The sequence below is a fragment of the Microtus pennsylvanicus genome, chromosome 5 (assembly GCF_037038515.1).
Source record: "Microtus pennsylvanicus isolate mMicPen1 chromosome 5, mMicPen1.hap1, whole genome shotgun sequence".
NCBI classification, from domain to species: Eukaryota; Metazoa; Chordata; class Mammalia; order Rodentia; family Cricetidae; genus Microtus; species Microtus pennsylvanicus.
Window position 1 is genome coordinate 81,214,038 of NC_134583.1, and position 14,252 is coordinate 81,228,289.

Genomic DNA, 14,252 nt, shown 5'->3' on the forward strand with positions numbered 1-14,252 from the left:
AGGGATGTGTCTCCTAGGTGATTCTAAGTCCAGCCAAGTCGACAGTGAAGATTCATTCATCAAAGATGCCTCAAAACATAAAGAAAAGAAACACGTTGGAAGTTTGCTCAAATCACCGAGAGATTATAATGCTTCTAGATGCCCACTGCAGAGCTGAGAATCTCACTGGTCCTACCAGCGAAGAACCAGGCATTGAAAGGCCAGGCAACCGCCAGTGCAGAGGCCTGGAGAAGAGACAGAGTCTGTCTTTCTGGGTCCGTTTTATGCAGTGGCTGTATAGTGCAAACAAATACATCCAGCTCACTTCTTCAGCCAGGGCTGGTTGGTGGGAGCAAAGCCCCTATTAGACTGGACCAGACCAAGGGAGGCCAGGAAGGAAAGAAAAAGGAAGATGGAAGAAGGTTGAGGGAGGAGAGAAGGAAGAGGGGGCAGCAGGATGGAAGGGGGAGGAAAGAAGAGGGGGGATGGATGAAAAGGAAAGGGGAGGTGGGGGAAGAAGGAGAAGAAAGAGGATGAGGAAATGGGGAGAGAAGGGAGGAAAAAGAAGTGAAAGAGGAGAGGGGAAAGGAGAAAGAGGTAGAGGAAGAAGAATAAGAGAGAAGAGGACAGGAAGAGGGTAGAAGGGGAAGGAAAGGAGAATGTGGAGAGGAAGATGAAAAGGATGAGTGGGAAGGGGTGTGAAAGAGGATGAGGAGAAAAATCAGGTACTCAATTCATTCTGCACTCTCTATCCTGGCAGAGAGCCCCAGATTCAGTACCCCCTGCCTGCTCCAGAAGGCAGCACTTGCCACAAATGTATCACCCTGGGCACCAGTCAGGGGGGAAACCAGGTATGTTGACTTTGGTTGTGTCTCTCACTGCACAGGAGTGTGCATCACCAAGAGTTCACCCGGCCAGCACACACAGTGGGGACACGGGAACAGGTAGATTTCTTTTCGCATTTTCAAAAGTACAATATGTTTTCTCTCTCTCTCTCTCTCTCTCTCTCTCTCTCTCTCTCTCTCTCTCTCTCTCTCTCTCTCTCTCTCTCTCTCTCTCCCCAATAGATAAACCACAGGATTTCTGTTCTGTGTCTACTTTTCAGGTCCCCTAGAATTTTCAAGCCTGGTTAGCTCCTGCCTCAGGCCTGCAAGCCTAGAGCGACATTACTGAACTAGGTTGTCCAGGCCAGGGAGTATATCAGTGGAGAGAAGTCCTTGGCTTACAGTCCAACTGCATGAAGGTCATTGATATGATAAACACCACAATCAAAAACAGCTCAGGGAGGGAAAGGTTTATTTCTCTTCATTGGTTTCTGTCCATCACTCAGGGAAGTCGGGGCAAGAAGTCAAGACAGGAACCTGGAGGCAGGAACTGAAGCAAAGACCTTAGAGGAACACTACAAACTAGCTTACTGCCCATGACTTGCTCAGCTACCATTTTTATACAGTCCATGGGATGTATATTTTTCTTTTACCTGCCCAGGGGTAGCACCAACCACCCCACATCAATCATTAATTAAGAAAATGCCTCACAAGCTTGCCTACCAGCCAATCTGATAGGGACATTTTTCTCAGCTGAGGTTCCCTTTGCCCATGTTAAGCTGACCAAAGGCCACATCAACAGTGGTGAAAGTATGGCCCAGGCACTGGTGAGAGTCTCACAAGGGCCGTCCAAAGACTAAGGATAGCATGTCCTGGCAGCCAAGGACACATCTGAGCCTTCTCCTGGGAGTAACTACAGAGTAGAGTCGCCAGGGGGAAAGGCGCCAAAAGGTAGAGGCGCAGGGACAGTGGGCTGACTTTCAGAAGATAACTGGATCCATCACTGTTGCAACCTTGAGGCAGTGCGGGAACTCCTGCATAGACCTGCCAGGAGCCGAGGCAGAGATGGGCTGAAGCATAGAGGGGCTCAGGAGCGCCCACAAAGGTGGAAGGCAGTCCCATTTGGCTGCTTCTACCACCTCATCAACGTCTTCAACACCAAGTGCCAGATCTCTGTGTGTTTGTTACACCTGGTGGAGAACGTAAGAATCATAATGTCACATTTACGGAGTCGCACGTCATGCCTTTCAAGTTTGTTTCCAGTTGAATACTGTCTACCCGAAAGCACTCTCTCTCACAGTCTGACGTTAAGCAGGGGTGATGGAGAACTCTTTCAGACCTCCTTCCCACTGTACCCACTGTGCGCATGCTCCGCAGCTACCTGCCCAGGCTACAGGGCCCAAGAAGACTGCTCAGAAATGGGCATCTCTACCACCAGAGGCCACAAGCTCACCTGGAAAAACTGCTCCTGGGAACAGCGTCTTTTTAATTGTGTCCCGTGCTCATTACATACACTCCTACACTCCTCATCCCACCAATTGGTGACAAATCCTTAAGAAAATGATTCCATGCTGGTCCAGGGCCACTGGGTAGCCAGTGAGCCTCCAAGAGCAGGCCTAGGGTTTGGTCAGTAAGCTCTCTATGTTAACTCTGTTTGGCAGGATATGGGAGCCACGGTGTTGAAGGTTCCCACAGAAACCAGGGTTCAGGCTGCAGAGCTGGGCCAGTGGCCAGTGGGGACAGCTCTGTCACCTCAGCAAGAGGCCAAGCTACCTCAGAGATGAGAGTGCAACAGCCTATGACACATGCTCAGTTTTGTCATGACATTTTCAGGGATGATGCTCACTGGCAGAGAAAGTAGCACAGGAAGAGTAGACCCGCAGCCACCACAGCCACCCAAATCTCGGTCAAGCCTCCTTCTCTTCACAGGCTATTTTGAAACAAACCCCAGACATTTCCTCACTGCCTATAAATACTCTGCATGATAGCAGAAAGGTAATGGCTATTTTGTAAACACAGCCATGATAGCACTACCCAACACTCAGCCAAGAAGATCTTTTTAATCAAGCATGAAGCTTGCTAAGGGCTGTCTAGACTGCCATAACCTTTGCCCTTCCACCTGGAGATAGACAGGCTTCCCAGTACTCTCTGGCCAAACCTTCTCAGCTTTCCCTTTCTGCTAGAGAGTCAGGGTAAGCGGTCTTGCCAGTGCCCCATCCTGGCATTACAGCGGCCTCTCCATCTTGCCCTCCGATCCTGGCTTCACAGTGCCCTTCCATTCCTCTACACCGGTTACAGTTTCTTGAATGCTTTTTTTCCCCCTGGAAGCATGAGACCTCAAGCACTGGACGCTGCAGTGGGGACAAAGAAGGAAGGGATTCAAGGACCTCAGGCAGGGACTCATCAGATTCAGGGATACTTGAATCTCCTGGGAACACAGCTACTGCAGACCACAAAGAAAGCAGTGATGAGGTAAATGTGTCCTGGTATGGTCCTGCTGGAGAAAGACACAGAAGGGCGAGCCCAGGATGAAGGAACTGAGTCCTAGAAGTTAACAGGAATAGACCCTGGGCTGTCCCATCTAGATTCTTTGCAGACTCTGCATGAACTTGGGGCTGAGCTGCCACCCTGGAGCTCAGAAGTTGTACAGGGAACCCCACCAGACATTGAGAGCTTCAGGCTATGGAGGGGGGGTAGTTATTAATTCGCATCAAGCCCTCAAACTTAAAAGTTGTTCAGGGGCTGGGTGGCCTTTAATCCCAGAGGCAGAGGCAGGTGGATCTGTGAGTTCAAGGTCAGCCTGATCTATGGAGCTAGGTCCAGGAAAGCTAAGGTTGTTACACAGAGAAATCCTGTCCGGGAAGTGGGGATGGGAAGTTAATTAGGGGCATTTTCCCAGTAAAAGATTCTTGTAAGGCATTGCCCTATGGCAGAGGAGAGCTCCACGGTGGGGCGGGCTTGGGCAGAGTGGATCTTCACAGACCCGTTTCCTACACAGTTAGATGAGGTCAGCCTAAATATGCCGTGTCAGTCTTCAAATATCTCCACAGCTTCCAAAACGCACCAAATATCCCAAAAAGTTCCCTTGATTCTCCGCCTCTCCCAAGCATGGGATGGGTCTTCCGAACTCTGATTCCGCACTCACCTGGAGGAATGTGGCAAGGGACCTGCTCTTCTTGGAGTCACAGGAAGCCCGCAGCAATAATAGCAGGGAGGAGACTGGGACCCCGGCCCCCGCCAAGCCTCTCAGCAGAGGCTTCTAGCAGCTATCTCTGTGACCAAAGCTTTGTCAAAAGCACTGTGCACTGCCCTGCCCAACCGAGCCAGCTTCATATGTCCTCTTTAGATAAGGGTAGGGAGTTGGCAGGAGCCATCTACGACAACATGGCCCTTTGGGGTGATGATACCTCAGGCGCTGGAGGAGGAGAGGCAAGGGTAACCTCTTCTCTCCCACTGCCAATAGCTGGGATGATGAGGGTGCAGGACACAGGAGTGCCTCTGACTGTCTTGCCTCTGACTCCTCATCCCTCACCCACTTCTGCTGCCAGCTTCCCTCCCTCCAGCTCACCAGTTGCTTCTGGTGTCTGCTCCTGGGGCACCAGCTCACCAAGCCCTAGGAGGAAGAGTACAGAAGACAGTAGCTGCACTGTCTCTCCCAGCAGCTCTGCTACTCACCAAGGTTTCTCAGCGCTCACTGGAAAAACTGCTGAACACATGACCTGACCGGTCAAATATTTGGAGTTTGTGAAATGTATTTTTAAATTAATGAGGATTTTAACTGTTTTAAACTTCTAAAATTCAAGCTATATCAACTTAGGAAAAAAGAGTTCACAGTCACATGAAGCGAGCTTGTACTGACCTGCTTTCTGTCCCGTAGTCCTCGGAATTTCACTGTGTTGCTGTCTGCCGCTGTGATAAAAACACCCTAAGAAATCAGCTGAAAGGAGGAAGAGTCCATTGGGCTCTTGGCTGCAGAGGTGTCGGTCCTTGGCCACTTGATGTCGTTGCTTCAGGGTCTGTGTGAGATAGATAACAGCAAGGAGAGCATAGGGAAACAGCCACATAGCAAGGAAGCAGGCACGGAAGGAAAGAGGGAAGAGAGAGGAAGGGAGGGAGAAGAATGGAGGGGTAGGGGGCTGAGAATAAGTCACACCCACAGGTACCTTCCTTTTTTAATAAAATCCAACCCCAAGTTTCTACCACCTCGGAACGTACCAGCCAAGGATGACCCCATCAATGGATCTGCCCGTTAGTAAAGTGCCCACCCCACCCCGAGATGTCCCACCTTTGACCATGGCTGCACACTAGGACTCATGCCCTCATACACAAGCCTTGGGGACATTTCCGATCCTAATTCTTGCACACACTGTACCCTGGCTTAATTTCATTAGTGCTCTCTACCAGTCTCTAGGGTGGGAATGCCAATGGCTATCCTGATAGCGTGGTCAACAGCAGGGCTCCTAAGAAGGCTGGATCTCTTCGGGAGAGTTTGCTGTTACTCTACCGCACAGGGTGTCCCCATCCAGTGGTACATCCCCCTCAGTCCTGCCTTGCCACCTTCAAGGTTTTTGGGTGCCACCTGCAGACACTGAAGGTGTCCGTGCTAGCAGGTCCCACTCTCCCGTCCCCAGAGTCCCACTTCTGACAACTCCTACTCCCAGGAGCACTGGGAAGCAGTGAGAATGTCCCTCCTGTACTGCTGGAGCATCCTGCACAAGTCAGGAGTGACGCTTCTGCTTCCATTATGTTTGCTCTCCCCTTACTTCTTGACTTTTTGTCTGAAATTAGTTTAATTTTTTTTCAGTCCAATTTTGTAGCATGGGCAAATACTGGACTGAACCAAGCAACCACAATAAGAAATTAACTGGAGAAAAAATACCAACCTAAATGTGTCCACTATTCATTTTTTATGTTTATTGTCTCAACTACTTTTATTGGATTTTGAACCTGACAGTGAACAGGAGGAAAGAGATGTCTAAAAATACTGCAGCAAAACATGCGGTGATCTTCCATCAGGTGACCAGTCATGGCTTCACGGGCATAGTCAGTGCAGAGGATTCCCAGGCTGGCACAGTTACAAGCACACACATGTGCATACCTTCAAACCCATAAGGTTTTCATTTGCATGCACACTCACACACATTCACACCTGTATGCTCACACACTCATGTACAGTAATACCATATGCATGCACACTCACACACATTCACACCTGTATGCTGGCACACTCATGTACAGTAACACCATATGCATGCACACTCATACACATTCATACCTGTATGCTCGCACACTCATGTACAGTAACAACCACATTCATGCACACTCACACACATTCACACACACTCATGAATATTAATGTCCACACTCATACCCACATGACTCACACCCACACATACACTTATGTTGACACTAACCACACACATTAACACTTGTTGACGCACATATATGAGCATACTCTCACACCCACATACATTCACATACCCCTATAATACCCAACCACACACAATCTGACCAGCATGTTCATAAATGGTCACACCCATATAATGGTGCACACTCACATGTGCACATGACTCACATATACACACTCAGATCTGCACTCTTGAGCACATTCACACACATACATAAGTATACTTCTGTCCTCACAGTCATCCATATTCACACCTGTGTGCAAACACACATACACACTCACTGTGATGACTAGTTTTATGCCAACTTGGCACAACCTAGCATCGTTTAGAAAAAAAGGAACCTCAGTTGAGAAAATGTCCCCACCAGACTGGCCTGTGGACAAGTCTCTGCTGCACTCCCTGACTGATGATTGATGTGGAAGGTCCCGGGTCACTGTGGGCACTGCTATCCCTGGGCTAGTGGTCTGGAATGCCATAAGAAAACAGATTGAACAAACCACAAAGAGCAAGCCAATAAGGGCACACTTAAGGGCTTCTGCTCAGTTCCTGCCTTCAGGTTCCTGCCCTGAGTTTTTGCCCTGACTTTACTCAGTGATGGACCCATAAGCTATAGATGAAATTAACTCTTTTCTTCCCAGTATGCTTTTGGCCATAGTGTTTTATCACAGTCATAGAAACCCTAAGTAAGAAATGAGAACCAGGAGCAGGATATTGCTGTGACAGACCTGACCATGTTTGGGGGAAGATTGTGGTAGCATCTGAACTTCGAGCTGTAAAAACCATTGAGTGCTCAGCACTTAGTGGACTTCTCTGTAGCATCTTAGTAGAGAAGATTATCAAGACACACACAGACAGTGGGGACCTGGCTTGTGTCATTTTAGAGGAAGATTTGAGGGTCAGTTGTGCGTCATCTTGTATTAAGAATCTGAGTGTCTGGTCAGCTGGACCTGAAGAATCTGTTGTGATTACGGAGACCAGCACCATGGGAGTAAAACCTTAACTTTTCTAAAACAATTGATTCTAGAATTCGCTGATTCGCTGAGACTGGGGAATTACTATAATTAAAAATAGACCAGCTTCGTTGAGGTAAAACCTTCTGAAAGTATGTCCTCAGGCTCAGCACACAGAACCTGAGGTGGTCAAAGCTGCATTTCATGCTTGCAGCTGAACTTGGTAGTCATTTGGTACTGGTTTTGAAGGCATGAAGGGCTCATGGAGAAGAGCTGAGGGTTGGCACTGTGTGGCATGGATAGAGACACTGGAGACAGCACAGGAGATATTATTCGTGTGTCCCAATTGCAGTAGGAGACCCCAACACTTTGGAGTTGTCTATACTACAGAATGACTGCCCAGGACAGAAGCAGCAGCCATGGAGTGGAGCCAGCATGAGCCTTCGGGGCAAGCTGTGTGTGCTTCAGTAACAGGCTCGAGAAGTGATGCTAACTGTCCAGACCACTGGAGCCTGGAAGATTGTGAGTGAATCCCAGACATTGGGCAGTGGGTTATTTACACCGTTAGGATCTGATTTGCTTTGTTCAGACTGAGACTGTATCCCGGTTCTTCCTTCTTGGAATAAGAAAGTATTTGACTTGTTTTTATTTTACAGGGGCCCACAGTTGAGAGAATTAAGATGTTTGATGAGATTTTTGTAGTTTTAGAGACTATGGGTGTTTTATAGACTTGGGATATCCTGGGGAGGCTTTGAACATCCAAAGTATCTGGGTATTCTAAAGAAACTGGACTTTAAAGAAGGACTTTCACAATCAATTGTGTTGTTTATTGTGATAGTAATATTAGCATGCCATCTTGGAGACAAATGAGAAAGGAAAAGTTCTAGCTGAATAGTGACTTCTCTAGATTTCAAGTTGACAAGGGATCAATTATTTTGGCTAGTTTTATGTCAACTTGACACAACCTACAGTCGTTTTGAAAAAGGGAAGTTCAACTGAGAATATGCCCTCACCAGCCTGAACTGTGGACAAGCCTTAGCTAATGATTGATGTGGAAAGGCCTAGATCACTGTGAGTAAGGCTACCTTAGGGCTGGTGGTTCTAGGTGCCATAAGAAAACAGAGTGAGCAAGCCACAAAGACAAGCCAATAAGCAGCAGTCCTACAGGTCTTGTGCTTCAGTTCCTGCCTCCACATTCCTGCCCTGAGTTCCTGCCCTGGCTTCACTCAGTGATCAACCCATAGTGATAAGGTGAAATAAACCCTTTCCTCCCCAAGTTGTTTTTTAACATGGTGTTTTATCACAGCCATAGAAACTCTAGCCAAGATACTCACATTCACACTAATGTGTACACCACACTCACACATGTTTATATTTACATGTTTGTACACACTGATATTCATTTACACTCCCACTCACACATCATCCACTCCTCTATGCTCATACACACACACATTCACACCCACACACTCATACACACACATTCACACCCACACACTCATACACACACACTCACACCCACACACTCATACACACACACTCACACCCACACACTCATACACACACACTCACACCCACACACTCATACACACACACTCACACCCACACACTCATACACACACATTCACACCCACACACTCATACACACACATTCACACCCACACACTCATACACACACATTCACACCCACACACTCATTCACACACTTGTGCTATCCACATTCTCACATTCACTCACACATTTATTCACATTTGCATGACCACATGCATTCACACACACACTCTCATGCACATTTAAACACACATGTGCATGTTCATACTCCCACAATCACACAATTCAAACTAACATGTTTGCAAAAATCCACATTTGCATGTTTACATACACTTACAGTTGCCTCTTCACACACACATTCATATTCTTTTGCAAACGGAGACTGCTCTTTGGGTTCCCGGCGGCCCTGACCTGAACAATCACACAGAAACTACATTAATTACAACACCGTTTGGCCAATGGCTTAGGTGTATTCTTACCTAGCTCTTATATCTTAAATTAACCCATTTCCATCCATCTATGTATTACTACAAGGATGTGGTCTACTGGTAAGGTTCTGGCGTCTTTCTCCTTCAGCAGCTACATGGCGTTTCTTTGACTCTGCCTACTCTCTTGATATGTCTCTGTTCCCACCTGGCTTTACTCTGCTAAGCCATTGGCCAACACAGCTTTATTCATCAACCAATAAAAGAAACCCATATACAGAAGGACATCCCATATCACTCATGCATTTGCATACATCCATATTTACACACATGGCCATATACATCCACACCTATACTCACCTATTCACAACTATATACATCCACATACTCGCAAAATCCCCCTGAGCTTGCATGTTTGCACACTGACACACTCACCTGCTTGTGCATGGTAGCATCCTGACACACCCACATACTGGCTTGTGTGCTCGGGAGCTCACTTGTATCGAGGTGCATTTGTACACACTTGGACTCTGAGACACATTTGCACACACTTTCACACTCAATCATTTGAGCAGGCATTTTCTTAAATGCTTTTACACGGTCTGCCCATACATGCTGTCTTGTACATTTTCTCACATACTAGCACACATATTCACACTCACAACACTCATGATGCCTGTGGTGAGGGCTCACAGAGCAGCAGTACTGCCCTCCATAGCGTGACTTGCTGCCGCTCCCCGGAGTGGGCATACAGGAGACTCCAACCCATCCCTGAGTGGGAGATTTAAGATCTTCCAACTTCTTCTCCCACCAAGAGCTCCAAGCACAAATGACTGGCTGGAAAATTATTAGAAATTTAAAAATATAATGATATTTTTAGGCTTAAAGATATTTTTGAACCAGAGAAAGAATTATTTCACAATGTAAAGAAGTAGAAGACTGCCCTGGGTTGTGCCAAAATTGCTAATGCTAGAAAAACCAGTGACTCAGAAACATTAATTTTTAAATAAATAATTACTTTAACAAAATTGCCAGGTGGAGCAACTTGCTTTCCACCACATCTAATTTAGTTAAATCGCTCTGGCCCAACTGCCAGAGGATACTGCAAGAGCCAGGCCCCCCCGGGAGGGCAAGCAGCTAGCAAACACATGTCACACTGATGAACAGTCCAGGCAGGGTTTGGTTAGCAGCACCCAGAATGCTTAGAGGGTGGAGGCTTTAGGCTGCAGCTATAATCTAGCTGGTAGATGGAAAGTCTCCAATGGGAAGAGGAGCTTGTACATCAGACCGTCCAGGCAGCACCATGGACAGTTCTTGAGCAGGCTCCTATGAGGAACTGTCCACTCACTGCCCCCCAGGCCAGGTGCCCCGTGGACTGCAACTGGACCCGACCTTGATGTCCTCTTCATGTCTGACAATAGTCAGGGAAGAGGATGGATGAACTGGGAATCAGGAAGGACCAGATGGATGAACTGGGCAGGAGAAGAAAGAAGGCCAGGAGTAAGGTATAGGAAGCTTGTCCACTGAGATGGTTGTCCACAAGCCTTCGAGCCACATCCACTCCTGATAGAAGGCTCACAAAGGTGACTGCTGCCCACATCACACTAGCCCCCAACACCCTCACCCTATGAGGTGGCATCGTCTCATGAAAGCCAGGCTGTTGGTTCATTACTGGGGTCTGGAGACCAGAGCGGTCCCTGAAACTTAAAGCCATCTGGGTAACTGGATATCTCTGTTGCATCTTTAACTCACATTTGAGATGAAGGAAGCAGTAGGGAGTGTGATTTTTGTTGCAGAAAGTCCTAGCCTGTCTGGCTAGAAATGCTGTGTTTATCAATGCTCCTGAGGACCAGGTTAACTCCTGAAAATGGAAGATATTGGAGCATCCCATTGTTCTGCAAATGCCTGGTGCCCTGCTATCTGCCACAGCAGTCACTGCTATCTGTCTAGCCTGTGAGGACGGGCACTGTGTGCTGCTTATCTCCCCTGTGATTTGCTCTTATTGAGACTCTATGCAGTGCCAGAGGCCTCCGCGGCTCCCGGGAAGCGTCCTCATCCTGTCTGTGTTTCCATGTCTGGGCCACACCTTGGTCCTGGGAGATGAGAGATGCTGGTCTTAGCATGTTTTGGTGACCGGTGAGGCTGGTGTTCTCCAACAGGCACCACTTGGTCTCCCCTTTCCTTTGGAGACCCAAGTCCATGGACAGGGACCAGGTTTTACCTAGGCCATCCAGGTGCATCAGAGATCAGGGCAAGCAGCTAGGGATCAGACCACAGGTCTGTTTGTGCCTCGAGAACAGACTGACAGGTGCGTCTCGGTATCAACAGAGGCAGTTCCATTAACCTCTTACCTTCCTGAAGGAGCTGGGTATGTCACCGGGGGGAAGGGATGCATGGACCCTGGAAAAGGCTGTGCGCTCAATCCATGGTGTGGCCAATTTTTGTTCCCTTACTCCGTACTTCTCCAGGGCTGAAGACATGGGTCATCAGTGTGCCAAGTCACGGCAACGTGTCCCATCAGTAAGGATTTCAGAAGGCTGTGTTTGAAGCTTATGAGGCCTCAGGGGATAAAGTGAGGGAGCTGAGAGTCACAAAGTTGTATCATATCACCCATCACCATGACAACTAAGAAGAAACCTGCTTCTTACTCTCTCCCTCGGATACATCATTCCATGGCTCCCTAGTGCCTGCAGAATAAGCAAAATTTCCATACATGCCCAACCCTCTGCTCCTGGGCCCAGTGTACCAGGCTCTCTGTCTGGAGTGTGGGTGGGCTTGGTGGGCAAAGAAACCATGTAGCTCTGCTAGAATCTACCATGGAGCTAACAGGAGCAGAGAGCTGTGTGTGTTCCGGGATACCCTGCTACCCTCTGATCTTGGTAGAATGGCACGTGTTCTCCACAGGGCAGCCTTGTTAGTGCTCCCCTCTCCCTACCAAACCAAACATCCCCCAAAACCAAAGGGCTCTAAGGAGAGAGAGTGGCCTTCTGAAGGAAGAAGATGGGTCTCTCTGGAGCTCAGGAGGCAGAGCTCAGTGAGGCACCAGGCACTTGGGATCAGGGGACGAGATGATAAATAACTCCATAACATGCTGTCTTCACAACTCCAAGACCAACAGGGCCTGAGCTCTCTTCACTGCAACCTGGACAAGCCAGGGCCCTGTGTCTGCCCAGGAGTCCTTCTAGGTTCATGTGGAATGCCAGAGAGTCTGATTGTTACCAAGCAGAAACTGCACATTATCTCCTTGTCCTCCGCGAGGCTGTGATGGAGGCTGGACCAGCCCTGGGCTCCTCAAGGGTCCAACCAAGCTTTGTCAAGGACCCAGTAACAGAAGAGGACTGTACATTGGTGATTTCCTTATTCACTTCTCAAACTCGGCTTCCCTCGAGGTGAGAATGAGTTCGTTGGCTTGAATCTGTTAGGAATGGTCTGTACAGATTCAGACTGATGCTGTGGCAGGGGGGAGATGACTGGTTTCCACAGCAACACAAGAGCCTTTTTAATTCTGCTCTGCAGCCCTGATGCTGCACACTGAGAGGCCAGAGCCACAGACCCACCCCCTCTAGGGCCAGGCTGCATGCCTCAGAGCCGCCATTTCCATATCTTCAGGTTTCTCATTCCACTTTCTTGGTCTCCACAAAATGGCTGGGAAACCCACAACTTTGAAGACTCAAGTACTCCAAAGAGGTGCATCTATCCAGGGCACTAGCGGTCAGTCATCCAAGGCCATCCCTATTCTAAGATTAAATGTTTCTTACAAGTACCTTGCCACATCCTCTGTAACCCCAGCCTCTCCGAGAGAGGGAAGATAGTCAGTCAGTCTATACTCCACTCACCAGGTGCATAACTCAATCTCAACCTCCTTCCTCAGTGGACTGTTTCCTGTTCTCCAGCTAACAGTTTGTAGATCCCTGAAGTCAAGCAATACAGAGAGAAGCCTGGCCTCCTGTGGCCCTGGGTTCGGGATGTTTGGGTTTCCTGTAAGCCGCTGCAAGGCAGCCAACCTTTCTCCTTCTGAGCATAGGGTGGACTGTGACCCCTCTAGAGTCTATCCCCATCCAGGCAGTACTCACAAGCCCACTGAAGTTTAGCAGGAACTCCCAACTGCCTGGAGTCAGTATCCATGTCTCTACAGCATCAATAAGCCAGGTTCAAAGGCTGCTGGGAAGGCCACAGCTTTCATTGAGATCCTAACACTTCAGAGGAGGCCAGAGTCACTAACTCAGTCAATGAGACTGGCTGGATGATCTCTTCACAGTCCAAAAAAACCTGACCTCTCTAGAAGAGAGGCAGAACCGGAGGGCAGCAGGGGAACTAGAATTGTCCCTCTGCTGGAGAGACCTAGGGCTATGCTTTAAACAAGCCACACAACCCTGGAGCTGTCCACTGGCGCTCCTTTGGGAGAGGGTGTCTGTGGTCATGTTTGCATTGGAAGCAGTGAAGTAGCTAGGCGCTACCCTGTGCCAACAATGGTGGGAACCTAGGAGATGTGGCCAAGTCCTGAGGACACGTTTCTTGGGATAATAGCCACAGAGCCAAAACAGCCACAGCTCATCACATACAACCCATGAGAAGGCATCCTTTCTCACGGGTTTAAAAGGTTGGGGGAAAAAATAAAAAATAACTCGTGAGAACTATGTATTTTTCCAGTGTTGGCACCCAGCCAGCCCTTTGCAGAGAACTTGTCTTCACCAGCAGGGTGGAGGGCTGTGAAGAGGACGTGGCCCACGGAGCCTGAGAGAGGGGCTGTCTGGCCCTTTAGGAAAGTGACAGCCTGGTGTGATGGTCCATGCTGTGTATCCACAGGGGCTGCTGTCCTGTCTCAGCCAAAACACATGGAGCTATTACAGAGAGGGGATTCTGTAGATGCTGTGTGCGCTAGCGTTCTTTTATTGTGCGCAACACATGAGGAAGATGGCCAGGGACGACTAGGCAGGATGACCTGCCTGTAGTGGACAGACCTGAAGACTATAGCTGAGGTCTTCTTGAGATAAAACCCTCAAGGGCAACAGTATCAGCATGTGCCAGAGACTCCAGACAGACATTTATATCCCTGTTGTCCTGTGTGACTGTCACAGAGACAGAAACTCTTATCCCCTGCTGGCATCTCTTCGA